This window comes from Lissotriton vulgaris, unplaced genomic scaffold (genome assembly GCF_964263255.1).
Source record: "Lissotriton vulgaris unplaced genomic scaffold, aLisVul1.2 SCAFFOLD_372, whole genome shotgun sequence".
Lineage (NCBI taxonomy): Eukaryota > Metazoa > Chordata > Amphibia > Caudata > Salamandridae > Lissotriton > Lissotriton vulgaris.
This window is the reverse complement of record NW_028252847.1, coordinates 433,950-450,114: the sequence shown is the minus strand read 5'-3', so window position 1 is coordinate 450,114 and position 16,165 is coordinate 433,950. Positions and strand designations below refer to the sequence as shown.

Sequence of the window (16,165 nt, the reverse complement as noted above, 5' to 3'; positions counted from 1 at the left end):
CAATCTCTCTTATAATAATCTCACACCGAAGCAAGGTATGGAACCTTATCTAAGGGTCATGTACAATGCGCAGGATCGCTACTTCATAACCCGATTTAGAATCAATATGTTACATCACATCCTTGCAGTACCATCTGGATTTACCCGCACAGTGGAGGAGAAGGGTACCTGCGGCTGCGATCATAGATCTCCGCAGGATACCCTTCATTTTGTCCTACTGTGCCCCTTTTACGCGATACCAAGACGCAAGTTCCTGGTGGGTATCCTGAAAGAGCAAAGATTTAAGCAAGCGAAACTGGCGTTGAGATTTTTAATGGAAGCAGAGGACGCTTACACTTTATTCTGCACGATAAACTTCATTCGGATCGCAACAAGACTGAGGTCTACCAGAGATATTGTCCCTTGAAATTGCACTGGACATTTTAAATTCCCTAAAACTATCCCGGTCCTTCCATCAAGTACATAAAAACTGAAACATTTATACTTTTTTAGACTAAATATTTTTTAACACTGCTTTTTAACTTGTGTATGTTGTATCTGTGCTTTTATGGTGTCTTTTTAAGAACCGAATAAAGTTTACAAATTGAAATTGAATTGACATGATCAAGGATGTCAATAATACTCCATCATACCCTAAAGACGAACTACGAGTGTATTTGAGTTGGAATACTTCAGAGTATCGCCTTAGTTTAGGAGAAAGCAAGCGTAAAAGCTCAACTCCAATCTGGGTCGTACCTCACCGAGGTCAGGTCTGTTTGCAAGGTAATGGGAGAAATCCGAGAGCTCAGCTAGGGAGGAGTGAGTGCGTTGAGACTTATGTGTTTCTGGCTAACTCTTCCCCTGCCTTCCTTACTGCTAGGGGTACCTATTTCATTTGTCGAGACCGAGCTTATACATGGTTGCCTGCAGACTTTTCAGGTTCATGCTATATTGCTCGATTGTTGCCTCCAACATACACTGCTTCATCTGATTACCACAGAACAAGAGTAGCAAGAGGTGTCTTCAGCAAAGAAGATACCGCTGGTCAGGAAGCTGGAGACTTTTTCAAAGGCTTCCTTCCGTTCTGGGGACCTATGGCCAATAGTAGAAACATACGTCAGCTAACACGGGTAGTTGAATCTACTATTACCGAAACTGCTGGTGCCCTTAGCAATCTAACAGCTGAGCTTCAGGCGGATAGACTCATGACGTTGCAAAACCGTATGGTTTTAGACGTTATCCTTGCAGACCGAGGTGGGGTATGCAGAATGATCCAATCGAGCTGCTGTGTCTTTATTCCTAATAATGCTCCAACAGTCTATGAGGCGATCTCTAAGCTACACAAGATTTCCGACTCTATACATGTAGACAAGGGAAACTGGTCCTTTATGGAGTGGGTTTGGACTCTGATCTCAGCGTGGGGATGGAAGGTTCTAATGGTCATTGGTGTCGTCTTAGTATTCCTCTTCTCATGCTGCCTGATTATCCAGTGTGGTCCAGCCCTGTGTGGCCTTTGTGCTGCAACCTGTTTTAGGAAACCACCTGCGTTTGGAGAAAAGGCACGAGAAAGGATGATGATACAACAACATGTCACTGACCTGATGAGTATAGAACTAGACTCTGATATAGACTGAGTAATTGCCTATGTAAGGGCAAAAGGAGGGTCTGAGGTTCCGTGACGATTTGAACCCGTGTTTTCAAGTTTGTCGGAAATACATAATATTAGTATCAGCGAACCGCAAATGATCCATTTAGCATATCCTGGTGTTTTCGCTACGATACGAGTAAGAGGACTCCTGTTATGAACACATTTCTGATCTACCCATGGCATCCATCTTAGATCATGGCCGCCATTTTGTGTTTCCTTGCCCTCACATATGCAATAGCCTCTGATCACTTCATTCACTCCACTTTGATTAAGGACACGTAGCCTTAGCCGGAGATTCACCTCTTACATGACACGTACACCTTAAACCAGATCACGCTGGAGCTGCATGACTCAATAAAGGCTGCCTCCTCTGCCCGAGGCCAGCCCACCTGAACTGGTTTTCCTGTCCATTGTCCTGATCAGGATTAGGCGGCCATTTACAACCCACAAACATCTCTTATCCCGTTTTTCTATCTTCTGCACCTGGCTCTGCTCCTTTCCTTCTGGGCCTTTATTAGGGGGAGGTAACGAACTTTACGATGAGGCGGTCCGGCTCTTGAATGCAATATTGACAAGGGATTGTGATGGACTAGTGGGAACCCCTCTTCGTGATGTTTGGCATCAGATATTATCGACAGTTCCTGTGTAACGCCAAATATTTATCGTTTAAGACACAAAGGTTTGGGAATGTACTGACATGTGAAATATTTGCCTGAAGCACAATTTTTGGTATATAAGGAGCAACCCTCAATGTACAAATCGAACAGTCTCCTAGTCTCTGCCCGTGTGTAGATTCTGTGATTTCTGTGTCCCTGCAGTAATAAACCTTTGGTCTTTGACGCCACCATCGAGAAGCCCGTGTTTCTGTTCATTTGCGCACCAAGGCAGGTGGAACTCCGGGGTCTTTGGGTGTTGTTCCCTGACACCTCTGGACGGAACCAAAAAGTCCAGAACTCCAAGTGTAAGTAAAGATGCCTTATCTCCCTGTCTAAGATGGAGGCAAACCTTGACTGTCCATATTACAGAAGAAACCATTCTCGTTCATTAAAGGAATGCGACCACTCAAGGTTTAAACAAGATCTACTCTTATTGCTGGTGTTTAATAACCATCTCCCCAAAATCACTTCTACTGTGTGCCTATTTAATGGTACAGTATTTTCAGTGGTTTCAGGTTGCAGTGGAGGCGTGAATGCAACGTCCAGATGTGCACTGACCAAAGTCCTTTGAAAAAAATCTCCCCAGGATTTGAAGCAGAGCTTCCCAGGGAGAATTGAGGACCAAACAAAGGCAGACCCAACAATGTTCCATGTTATTCAAGGGTATAAAACAATAAACAGGGGCCTATTGTTTTGTATAGTGTGCTCCTACAAGCCAAAAGGTCCCATGCCCTTTTATGGAATGTCTTCTTCCAGCTTAGATTTAAGCCATTTTTTAATCTTACAGAGGCTACTTTTCGCCATTTGCACAACAAGAGGCTTTTAGACGTTACATAGCCTCATTTGCACCTACCCCTTAACACCACACTGCCTCGATCTCATCCTTAGACACTAAGCCCCCACAACAACCAAAGCCTCTGTCTCTCTTATAAGAATAGAGACCCCTGAAAATTACACTTCAGTCTCACGTACACCCAATATCCAGGCGCCTATGCCCTACCGGCTAGTACCGGTCCACTTACAAATTCCAGAGTCTCAAAGTATCAGTCATAACTGGGATACCTGGATATTCTGCAACCTCAATCTCATGTATATGAATCAAAATTCCTGGACATTCCACTACATAGTTGGTGGACTCAGGACATTCCACCAGCTTAATCTCAAGTGCTAGGAATCGAGCCCCCCCCATGGACGTTCCAGGCCCTAAATCCAACCTGTAGGAATTTGGGTAAATCCTGTGATGTTTACCTGTGGATAATCCCCTCTTAACACTTTAGAAAGGCCAATTTGTAGGCTTTTGGACGTCAAGGCTGGTTTGATAAGCACACAAGTTACAGGAATATTCTCTCCTGGTGGCCTTACGCCTGAAAGGGAAGACCAATTGTCTGGGGCTTCGTTCTTCTTGGTGTTACATAATCAGAGCGTGCCATGTCGAATCCTGATGATGACACAACTAAGGAGACTTGGATGAGGTAATATTCCCTGGCTGAGGATAATGATAAATAGTTTTGATCTGTACAGAAGTGCAGCTGCCATGGCAGTCCGCCCCCCCCCCCCCAGCCTGCAAAGGGTCCTCCGAAAAAAATGCCTTTACCATTTCGTTTTGGAGGATTACATTTTACTACCCTTATCCCTACCAAGGCCCAGTACTGTAGCAACACCGTTACCTACTTTTCTGGGTGCAAGGCTATCACAAAATGTTGAGAGAGAAAGTGATCTCATCTTAAGGGTAATGCCCTTGTAACTTTCGAATCAGACTCGACCTTCAGTATCAAAGCCTCACTCCCAACCCCCTACCGTACCTTCGATGACAGAATAGAAAGAAATGTGACCCCTTTAAAAGTGCTGTTATACATGTCTCATTTACATGACAATGAGACTATTTCTCATTTACATATTTCTTGAAATCATCCTCATTGAACTATGATTTCTGACATTTTTGCCTGAACCGGTTTCCCAAAGTAACTTCCCAGGCTTGGATTTTGAGAGTACTGGCAATGCCTGGAGACTTTCTGAACACCTACGTAAAGCAAATATCAAAATCCGCAGGAGGATTTGGCAACGGTTTTCAGGTATAGGGTTTATTTTTTTGCATAAATAAAAAATATCGATAAAAAAAACCGTAATGGCTCCACCTGCTCCTCTGAAGGCATGTGCGTGGCATCCTCCCTGGAGGACAATCCCATACCCATAAATGTGCAAACACTTCATACATATCTAGGAAATAGCAAATGTACACAGCACATACACAGGCTGAGTTGCAACCAACACCAGAGTCCATGAAACCGGAGCAGACCAGGCCTTCCAGCAAAACTAACCCTAAACATGCAGCACACTCCAATGAGAACATCAATGGACAGCCAGAGCGAGGCCTGGCACGCAAGACTAACACTAAACATGCCGCACACGCCACTAAGAACAGCAGTGGACAGCGAGAGCGAGGCCTGGCACGCAAAAAGAACCCTGAACATTCCGCACACGCCACCTAGAACAGCGAGAGCGAGGCCTGGCACGCAAAACGGATTTCCGGGCGGGAGAAAGAGAGGCATGAAACGCACGAACTAAGGGACGGAGAAGCAACGGAGCGGGCTGCGAGTCTGGATACAGGGAGGAAAGACGAGAGCTGGAGCCGGAGGTGAGAGCGATGAAGGGATATGAATAAATCATGTAATGGAGAGAAGGTCAAGATTAGCCGAGGTGTGGGTGGCTGGTGAAACAAGGGAGGGGGCTGTTGTGAGGTGAACAGCTGCCAAGGTTTCAGACTGCCATGTGCGCAGTGGTCGAAGTGGGGAAAAAAGTAGGGGAACTGTGGGTGGAGAATCAGGGGGCGGGAATAACCGAAGATTGAATCAGTGGGCGGAGTCAGGGGCGTGGCTAGAAATAGCAAAACATACCAATTTTTAGTACGTTTAGCATTTCACTGACCAGTTACAGCTTATAACGTTATTTAATTAAAACAATGGATAAACATGTTTGAAGTTTAATTCAGGAAAAAGCAAACACTCATAGGGAATACAGGTTTATGTAAAGCGTTTGAAATATAAGCAGGGACAACATGTTACCATAATGCTTTTACTCAATGTTCAGAAATCCATGATTATTTTTTGTCTCAAACATTGAGGTCATGAATACTTGGCTCCTCCTGTACACATGTGTTAAGCAGGGCTCAGAACAGAAAGGGACTCTTCAGGAGAAATCTAGACTCACGGAAACCCACAAAGGCTCCTTCATATTCATGTCGCCAGCTAGCTGCTCAATCATAATATAGCTAAAAGAACAACTGAATGCAGAACAATATCATACATTCACCCCAGTACAGAGATCTGGGCCTAAATCCATTGTTTCTTTGCTCAACATGCCATTCCAGTTTGGACCTAGCCATATGCAATTCAGTCTAGCTTCTGCGCCCAATGGGAACAGTCCTGCCCCTCCCTTCTCCTGCCCCTCCCTTCTCCTGCCCCCGTCACTTCTCCTGCACCCGTCACTTCTCCTGCACCCGTCACTTCTCCTGCACCCGTCACTTCTCCTGCACCCGTCACTTCTCCTGCACCCGTCACTTCACTTGCACCCGTCACTTCTCCTGCACCCGTCACTTCTCCTGCACCCGTCACTTCTCCTGCCCCTGTCACTTCTCCTGCCCCTGTCACTTCTCCTGCCCCTGTCACTTCTCCTGCCCCTGTCACTTCTCCTGCCCCTGTCACTTCTCCTGCCCCGTCACTTCTCCTTCTCCTGTCCCTTCGCTTCTCCAGTCCCGTCGCTTCTCCTGTCCCGTCGCTTCTCCTGTCCCGTCGCTTCTCCTGTCCCGTCGCTTCTCCTTCTCCTGGTCCCGTCGCTTCTCCTTCTCCTGGTCCCTTCACTTCTCCTTCTCCTGGTCCCTTCACTTCTCCTTCTCCTGGTCCCGTCACTTCTCCTTCTCCTGTCCCGTCACTTCTCCTTCTCCTGTCCCGTCACTTCTCCTTCTCCTGTCCCGTCACTTTTACTGTCCCTTCACTTCACTTTTACTGTCCCTTCACTTCACTTCTCCTGTCCCAGTCACTTCTCCTGTCCCAGTCACTTCTCCTGTCCCAGTCAATTCTCCTATTCCCCGTCACTTCTCCTATTCCCCGTCACTTCTCCTGTCCCCGTCACTTCTCCTGTTCCCCGTCACTTCTCCTGTTCCCCGTCACTTCTCCTGTGCCCGGTCAGCACTCCTGTGCCCGGTCAGCACTCCTGTGCCCGGTCAGCACTCCTGTGCCCGGTCAGCACTCCTGTGCCCGGTCAGCACTCCTGTGCCCGGTCAGCACTCCTGCCCGGTCAGCACTCCTGCCCGGTCAGCACTCCTGCCCGATCACTTCTCTTGCCCCGTTCACTGCTCTTATCTGTTCACTGCCCCTATCCGTTCACTGCTCCTGCCGGTTACCGCTCCTGCCTATGCCTAATCACCGCTCCTGCCCCTTCACTTCTCCTGCTCCATTACTTCTCCTGCCCCCGTCACCTATCCTTCCTTTCCTGTCACCTCTCCTGTCCCGTCACTGCTCCTAACACGTCAACTCTCCTGCCCCGTCACTTCTCCTATCCATTACTTCTCCTGCCCAATCACCTCTCATGCCCTAGTACCTCCCCTTTCCTGTCGTCTCTTGTGTCCTGTCACTGCTCCTGCCCAATTAACTCTGTGTACAACATTAACAAATTAAACATGGTGTCAAGTTCCCCACATACTCTGTCTGGGGAAAGCTCCTCTGTAATCACCAACTACGATCTCACTGGCACTTGATATGCTAAAGGCAGAGGGCGGGCGCATTGTCATTCGAAAGGGGGTAATCAGCCTCAATCGGAATGACATGGGCTGCCCTTGGTCTGTGCGAGCTCAAGGGAGGGTGGGGCTGTTGCAGCCTTTGGAGTTCATAGAGAAGTGCGAGCAGCCCCTGGAATCTAATGAAAAAAGTTATCATTTTTAGGTCGGACTATTCTTGCCATCCCCGGATGCTTTTTTGAAAGTAAGAAGTAGGGGAACAGACTGAAATTATTTTTAGAAGTAGGGGCACGCCGTGCCCTTCTGTTCCCACCCACTTCTAACCCTGGTTCTACCATGGAGGAATCATATCTCCCACACCAGTTACTGGGCCTCTGGGGTACCTATGCCCTGAGTATATAGGATACCATATAGGGTCTTATAAGGGTACCCCAGAATCCAATCTGTGGTGTACCTAAAGTACAAGCAATCATTTTAGGGAGAAAGCAGATAGGCTGGGGTCATGAATAGCAGGATTCCAGCTAAACTAAGTCGAAAACCAGCAAAACACCAGGAAAAATGTGGGAGTAACCATGCAGTCAGATTTCACTTTCCTACACTGAGCACATGATTATTTCTGCAGCAAGTGTTTTTAAATGCCTCTTTGTGACCAGTTAAGTAATCTAGCACAGATTTACTGTCACATATGTCCTCAGTGCCAATTTCATTGTGGCAGATTTGTTGTAAAATAAATCAATAAGTTGACTGCTATACTCTACTTTTCAAGCTTTTCTCCGTGTGACTGCACCCCCTTTCCGCTGCCACACCTTAACCTCCAATTTATGGGTTCTCAAGTGTAATTGCTTTCTAATTCCAGCACTTAAAAGGACCCATTATTTTTTTTATTTGTTTTAGGCTCCAGGAGATTAAGTAATTTGCCCACAATCAGTAGTGTGCCTGCCTGTTTCACACGTCGCCACTTTGACACAGCAGATCCCTGTAATCTTGCACCTAGGCTGACCCCAATTCCACAGGTGATCTGACTCTGCAACGCATGGCCTTAGCCTGGGTCCTTCTAACTGGTCAGAACACTGATCCCTCACATCTAATCATATCCTGCACTACGGAGGGCTTTTGGCCACCACCATAAGCATCAGTCCTCCACCAAGCACAGCGATATAAGTCCATTCATTCATGCAGGGAGCTTCAGCAAGGGTGAGGGCAGCTGCGGCCCATGCAGGTAAGAGCGGTGAGACGGGGTTTGGGGGGGCAATACTACAGTCGACCACGAGGGAAAATTAAGTAAGTAATACATTTTCCCTCATTGTCGTCTGTCGAAATCCCCACCGATCTTACCTGCGCAGGCCGCGGCTTGGAGGAGGGAAATATGATGAAGAAGATGGACAAATAGGTGAGAATATAGCTCCGTAAATGGTTGGATGCAAGAGCAGTCTGAACCCCCTGCTTTAGCAGCTACAGTGAGGGCGGGGTTATTTATAGGTCTATTCTGTCTGTAACTCGGCAAACAAAAGCTAATAATTACAGCTATAAAGGAATACAGTGTCAGTGGAAGAGCAAGCAGGAGCAAGGAAGAACAAAAGATGGGTAAATAGAAGAGGGAACAATGGAAAGAATATATAGACTGGATTATGCAAATGTGCTCTACCTAGGGGTCAATAACGCTTCTTGCTACGCCCAATCACTACTCTTCCTCTAGTACTATTCGGAGGCTACATTGGCTACCAGTGGGGAGACGGGTGGAGTTTAAATCTCTTTGCTTTGCGTTTAAGATCTTGAAATCTCCCTCCTCTGGCATAATATCTGGCCTGCTTTCGTTCTACACTCCCTGGCATCATCTGCGCTCTGCCGGTAAGAACCTGGTTTCTATATCACACGTGCAGAGGGCCCGTGCTGGTGGTCGCTCGTTTCGCGCACTGGCTTCCAAGCTCTGGAATGACCTTCCGTCTCATATACGGAGCATGGATAATTATTTGACCTTCCGGAGACCGATAAAAACCCATTTGTTCTCGCAGTAAGCTTTCCTTTTCTACTCTTTTGTCGTCTCGGCCCCCTTGTTTCTCGTATCTGTGTGGGATTCTTTTGCAGTATTTTTTGTTATTGTTGCTCAGCGCCGGGACGACCCGTTGCTGGGGCAGCCGTGCGCTTTACAAACTATTTTAACATAACATAACATATTGAATGGAAGGAAGGGTGAAAGGATGGATGAGAGGATAGATGGATGTGTGAGTAAGATGATGAGTGAATGGATAGGTGGATGTGAAGGTGAAAGGATGGCAAAGTAAAAGGATTGATAGATGAGTGGGTAAAAAGACAAATTAATGGATGGCAGTGGAAGAACGTATGATGGACGGATGGCAGAGTGAATAGATGGGTTGCAGAGTTGGTGAACGTTTGGGATAGGAATAGATTGAATGATGAATAAATGAATTAATGGATGACAGAATGTAAAGGTGAGATAGTGGGTAAATTGATGAATGGATAGATGCTTGGATTAAAGAGACCAGGGAGCTCTTCGAGTGGAGGATGGGCACATTTACTTATTTTGCTTGGTGTGCATCAGAGGTTTACTGCAAAATGGGGGGCATTCTAATTTTCTGACTACTCCCTTGGTTGGATGGAGCAGTGCAGGCCGCTCTTTTAGGGAGTGCAAAGCACACTCTCATCACCTGCTGCTTGCCATTATAAGTGTAGTTCAAAGTTCGGGGCATTTTGATTTTCTGGCTTCTCCCCTGAGCAGAGCCTCACACCTTAAAAGCCACAGGATCACAGAGGAGGGCTTAAGATCATGTTGTCCTCCAGTTAAAGGGGTCTGGCAGTTTAAAGGAAAACCCTGTTCTCTTTATCAAGACCTGTATTTCGAACAATCCCCAACAATAGGCATCCCACGATGTTTCCTTGTTCAATTACGTCTACTGGGTGTTGAGACTAATGTAACATTCGCCGGATTTCCCCTTTAATACATCACGTACCGAGCAGCAAAACACACACTTATAAAAACATAGCTTAGAACACTCAGCAAAATATATATTCCATAAAACGCATTAGAAGAAGCAAGCACCCTCGGGCACGCCTTTGACAGCTACAAGTGTTTTTACAAGTATACTGTCTATAAAAATAGCTTGATCGAATGTAATGCTTTTCCTCGCCTCCTCCGCGTCGTCGACGCCAGGGTGGGGTTTTCCAAACAGCAGATTACACTGCCCACAGCGCACCTCTCATGCCCCAGCGGGATTATTTTAAAGTTTTGACTACATATTTGCGGACCCATCTAGTATATTTGTTGCACAACGAGCCATGGCCTGCACCCAGATACCAGAGAACCTCATGCAGATCTCACTGGCATATGCTAAAGGCAGGCTGCGGCGGGCGCATTGTCATTCCAAAGGGGATAATCAGCCTCAATCGGAATGACAATGGGCCTGCCCGCAGTATGTGCGAGCTCAGGTGTAGGGGCTGCTGCAGCCTTTGGAGTTCAACAGATAAGTGCGAGCAGCCCTTGGAAGCTGAAAAAAAAGTTCTTGTTTTTAGTAGGACTATTCTCTCCGTCCCGGGATGCTTTTTTCAAAGAAAGAAGTAGGGGACCGGGCTGAAATTATTTTTAGAAGTAGGGGCACGCCGTGCCCTTCCATCCCCGCCCACTTCTACCGCTGCATGTGAGACATTTTCATAATCTCTGTGTAAGTATGAGTGACATTTCGACGACTATGAATGACACTTAGTTTATCACGAGCAAAATCAAGCAATGAAGGCGAGTGAAACGTATAAATAAAACAATTACACACATTTGAGCAACGATAAACTCAAAGATTTTAAAACTGCCGCAAAGCAAGCACCAGAAATGAAAGGGCACTACCTGCACTTGTGTGTCAAGCACCAGAAATGAAAGGGCACCACCTGCACTTGTGTGTCAAGCACCAGAAATGAAAGGGCACTAACTTCACTTGTGTGTCAAGCACCAGAAATGAAAGGGCACTAACTTCACTTGTGTGTCAAGCACCAGAAAGGAAAGGGCACCACCTGCACTTGTGTGTCAAGCACTAGAAATGAAAGGGCACCACCTGCACTTGTGTGTCAAGCACCAGAAAGGAAAGGGCACCACCTGCACTTGTGTGTCAAGCACTAGAAATGAAAGGGCACCACCTGCACTTGTGTGTCAAGCACCAGAAATGAAAGGGCACCACCTGCACTTGTGTGTCAAGCACCAGAAATGAAAGGGCACTAACTTCACTTATGTGTCAAGCACCAGAAAGGAAAGGGCGCCACCTGCACTTGTGTGTCAAGCACCAGAAATGAAAGGGCACCACCTGCACTTGTGTGTCAAGCACCAGAAATGAAAGGGCACTAACTTCACTTGTGTGTCAAGCACCAGAAAGGAAAGGGCGCCACCTGCACTTGTATGTCAAGCACCAGAAATGAAAGGGCACCACCTGAATTTGTGTGTCAAGCACCAGAAAGGAAAGGGCACCACCTGAACTTGTGTGTCAAGCACCAGAAATGAAAGGGCACCACCTGCACTTGTGTGTCAAGCACCAGAAATGATAGGGCACTAACTTTACTTGTGTGTCAAGCACCAGAAAGGAAAGGGCACCACCTGCACTTGTATGTCAAGCACCAGAAATGAAAGGGCACCACCTGCACTTGTGTGTCAAGCACCAGAAATGAAAGGGAATCACCTGCACTTGTGTGTCAAGCACCAGAAATGAAAGGGCACTAACTTCACTTATGTGTCAAGCACCAAAAATGAAAGGGCACTAACTTCACTTATGTGTCCAGCACCAGACCAGAAAGGAAAGGGCACCACCTGCACTTGTGTGTCAAGCACCAGAAAGGAAAGGGCACCACCTGAACTTGTGTGTCAAGCACCAGAAAGGAAAGGGCGCCACCTGCACTTGTGTGTCAAGCACCAGGAATGAAAGGGCACCACCTGCACTTGTGTGTCAAGCACCAGAAATGAAAGGGCACTACCTGCACTTGTGTGTCAAGCACCAGAAATGAAAGGGCACTAACTTCACTAGTGTGTCAAGCACCAGAAATGAAAGGGCACTAACTTCACTTGTGTGTCAAGCACCAGAAAGGAAAGGGCACCACCTGAACTTGTGTGTCAAGCACCAGAAAGGAAAGGGCACCACCTGAACTTGTGTCTCAAGCACCAGAAATGAAAGGGACCACCTGAACTTGTGTCTCAAGCACCAGAAATGAAAGGGCACCACCTGCACTTGTGTGTCAAGCACCAGAAAGGAAAGGGCGCCACCTGCACTTGTGTGTCAAGCACCAGGAATGAAAGGGCACCACCTGCACTTGTGTGTCAAGCACCAGAAATGAAAGGGCACTACCTGCACTTGTGTGTCAAGCACCAGAAATGAAAGGGCACTAACTTCACTTGTGTGTCAAGCACCAGAAATGAAAGGGCACTAACTTCACTTGTGTGTCAAGCACCAGAAAGGAAAGGGCACCACCTGAACTTGTGTGTCAAGCACCAGAAAGGAAAGGGCACCACCTGAACTTGTGTCTCAAGCACCAGAAATGAAAGGGCACCACCTGCACTTGTGTGTCAAGCACCAGAAAGGAAAGGGCACCACCTGCACTTGTGTGTCAAGCACCAGAAATGTAAGGGCACCACCTGCACTTGTGTGTCAAGCACCAGAAATGAAAGGGCACCACCTGCACTTGTGTGTCAAGCACCAGAAATGAAAGGGCACCACCTGCACTTGTGTGTCAAGCACCAGGAATGAAAGGGCACCACCTGCACTTGTGTGTCAAGCACCAGGAATGAAAGGGAACCACCTGCACTTGTGTGTCAAGCACCAGGAATGAAAGGGAACCACCTGCACTTGTGTGTCAAGCACCAGAAATGAAAGGGCACTACCTGCACGTGTGTGTCAAGCACCAGAAATGAAAGGGCACTAACTTCACTTGTGTGTCAAGCACCAGAAATGAAAGGGCACCACCCGTACTTGTGTGCCAAGCACCAGAAATGAAAGGGCACCACCTGCACTTGTATGTCAAGCACCAGAAATGAAAGGGCTCCACCTGAACTTGTGTGTCAAGCACCAGAAAGGAAAGGGCACCACCTGCACTTGTGTGTCAAGCACCAGAAATGAAAGGGCACTAACTTCACTTATGTGTCAAGCACCAGAAATGAAAGGGCGCCACCTGCACTTGTGTCTCAAGCACCAGAAATGAAAGGGCACTACCTGCACTTGTGTGTCAAGCACCAGAAAGGAAAGGGCACTAACTTCACTTATGTGTCAAGCACCAGAAATGAAAGGGCACTAACTTCAAAGGGCACCACCTGCACTTGTGTCTCAAGCACCAGAAATGAAAGGGCACCACCTGCACTTGTGTGTCAAGCACCAGAAATGAAAGGGCACCACCTGCACTTGTGTGTCAAGCACCAGAAATGAAAGGGCACCACCTGCACTTGTGTGTCAAGCACCAGGAATGAAAGGGCACCACCTGCACTTGTGTGTCAAGTACCAGAAATGAAAGGGAACCACCTGCACGTGTGTGTCAACCAACAGAAATGAAAGGGCGCCACCTGCACTTGTGTCATCGCTATGGTCCATAAGAAATCCATCCGCATCTCTACCAGCTCAGACGTCAATCTCGCCAACTCTGAACACCTTCACTTCCAGATCCACATCGACCCCAAGACCACACTCAGAGGCACCCTCCTTTACAGGCCACCAGGTCCCCGCGCACAATTTAGTGAAGACATCACGGACTTCATCACTCCACACGCGCTCCCCTCCAAGGATTACATCCTTTTGGGAGACCTCAACTTTCACCTTGAAAAGAGCAACGACCGCAACACCACCTCCCTCTTGGACAACCTCGCCAACCTCGGACTTAAACAACTTGTTACTACCCCCACCCACATCGCAGGTCACACACTCGACCCTATCTTCACCTCCAGCAAACACGTCTCCTTCAGCCACACCACAGCTCTCCTCTGGACTGACCACAGCTGCGTTCACTTCACCTACAACAAGCCCGCATCCAACAACCACCCCCAACCCACTCTGCAAAGAAACTGGAACAAAATTACCATCGACCAGATCTCCTCATCGCTTCTTCATAACCCCCCCGCCCACTCCTCAAACCCAGACCAAGCAGCCACCAACCTCACCCAATGGTTATCCAACAGCGCCGACATCCTAGCACCACTGAAAAAATGACAAATCAAACTAGGCAGCAAGAAGGCCTCCTGGTTCAACGATGATCTTAAGAAATCCAAAAAACTTTGTCGCTCCCTCGAGAAAGCCTGGAAAAAAGACCCAACCACCAGCACCAAGAACGCCTTCAAAAACGCCACCCGCATACACCACCAACTAATCCGAAATGCCAAGAAAGCCGCTTTCAAGGACCGTCTAGATAACAACGCCCACAACAGCAAGGAACTATTCAACATCGTGAAGGAATTTACCAACCCCTCAGCCAACTCTAACGACATCACCCCCTCTCAAGCCCTCTGCGACTCCCTAGCCTCATTCTTCCACAACAAAATTGCAGACATCCACAACAGCTTCGACAACCAACCCGGAGACCAACCCACCCAATCCCCTGCAGGACCCCCACCCCCCCCTGAACATCCTCAATGACTGGAAGCCAATCTCCACTGAGGACACCATCCGTCTGATGAACTCTATCCACTCAGGATCCCCCACAGACCCTTGCCCTCACCACATCTTTAACAAAGCAGACTTCATTATTGCACCACACCTCCGAGACGTCATCAACTGCTCCCTCAACTCCGCAACCTTCCCGGAAAGCTGGAAACATGCCGAACTCAGCGCCCTCCTGAAGAAACCCACAGCTCACCCCACTGAACTCAAAAACTATCGCCCTATCTCACTCCTTCCATTCCCGGCCAAAGTCATCGAGAAAGCGGTCAACAACCAGCTCGCCGCATTCCTCGAAACCAACAAATCCCTCGACTCCTCACAATCCGGCTTCCGAGCCAAGCACAGCACTGAAACCGCCCTCATCGCAGCAACAGACGACATTCGAACTCTACTGGACAATGGAGACACAGTTGCCCTCATCCTCCTCGACCTCTCCGCAGCCTTCGACACGGTCTGTCATAGCACCCTTCTACAACGCCTCAGAAAAGTCGGAATCCAAGGAAAAGCACTGGAATGGATCACCTCGTTCCTCTCCGGAAGAACCCAGAGAGTCCGCCTTCCACCATTCAAGTCAGAGGCCACTGAAGTCATCTGCGGTGTACCACAAGGATCTTCACTCAGCCCCACCCTCTTCAACGTATACATGAGCCCCCTCGCTATCATCGCACGCCAACACAACCTCAACATCATCTCCTACGCCGACGACACTCAACTGATCCTATCACTCACCAGAGACCCTAACACGGCCAAAACCAACCTGCACAAAGGAATGAAAGAAGTAGCCGAATGGATGAAGCACAGCCGTCTGAAACTGAACTCAGACAAAACAGAAGTCCTCGTCCTAGGCCCCTCCCCCTCCGCCTGGGATGACTCTTGGTGGCCAGAGGCCCTTGGAAAAGCACCCATCCCGACGGACCACGCACGGAACCTGGGCGTCATCCTGGATTCCTCACTCTCGATGAACAGACAAGTCAACGCCGTTTCTTCATCTTGTTTCAACATTCTGCGCATGCTCAAAAAAACATTTCGCTGGATCCCTACCGAAACTAGAAAAACAGTCACCCACGCTCTGGTCACGAGCCGACTAGACTACGGAAACACCCTCTACGCCGGCACCACCGCAAAACTCCAGAAAAAACTACAACGCATCCAGAACGCCTCAGCCAGACTCATATTAGACATCCCGCGTAAAGAACACATCTCTGGTCACCTGAAAAACCTCCACTGGCTCCCCGTCAATAAAAGGATTACTTTCCGGCTCCTAACCCACGCACACAAAGCACTCTACGAAATCGGACCCGAATGCCTCAACACACGACTATCCTTCTACACCCCCTCCCGCCAGCTACGATCCTCCAACCAAGCCCTTGCCACTGTACCTCGCATCAACAAAACCACCATGGGAGGTAGATCCTTCTCCTACCTAGCAGCTAAAACTTGGAACTCACTTCCCACTCACCTTCGCCTTACTCAGAACCACCTAGCATTCAGAAAGCAACTCAAAACGTGGATATTTGACAAATAA

At 48.0% G+C, this 16,165-nt stretch overlaps 1 pseudogene across 1 annotated transcript in view; it reads left to right on the top strand.

The window, feature by feature from the left end:
* Positions 1-4,837: 4,837 nt before the first annotated feature.
* LOC147661239 (uncharacterized) overlaps positions 4,838-16,165 on the top strand; it is a 188,560-nt pseudogene continuing 177,232 nt past the window's right edge. Inside the window, exon 1 of the transcript XR_015306002.1 lies at positions 4,838-4,918. The product of XR_015306002.1 is annotated as an uncharacterized LOC147661239 (transcript). The remainder of the gene's footprint in view (positions 4,919-16,165) is intronic.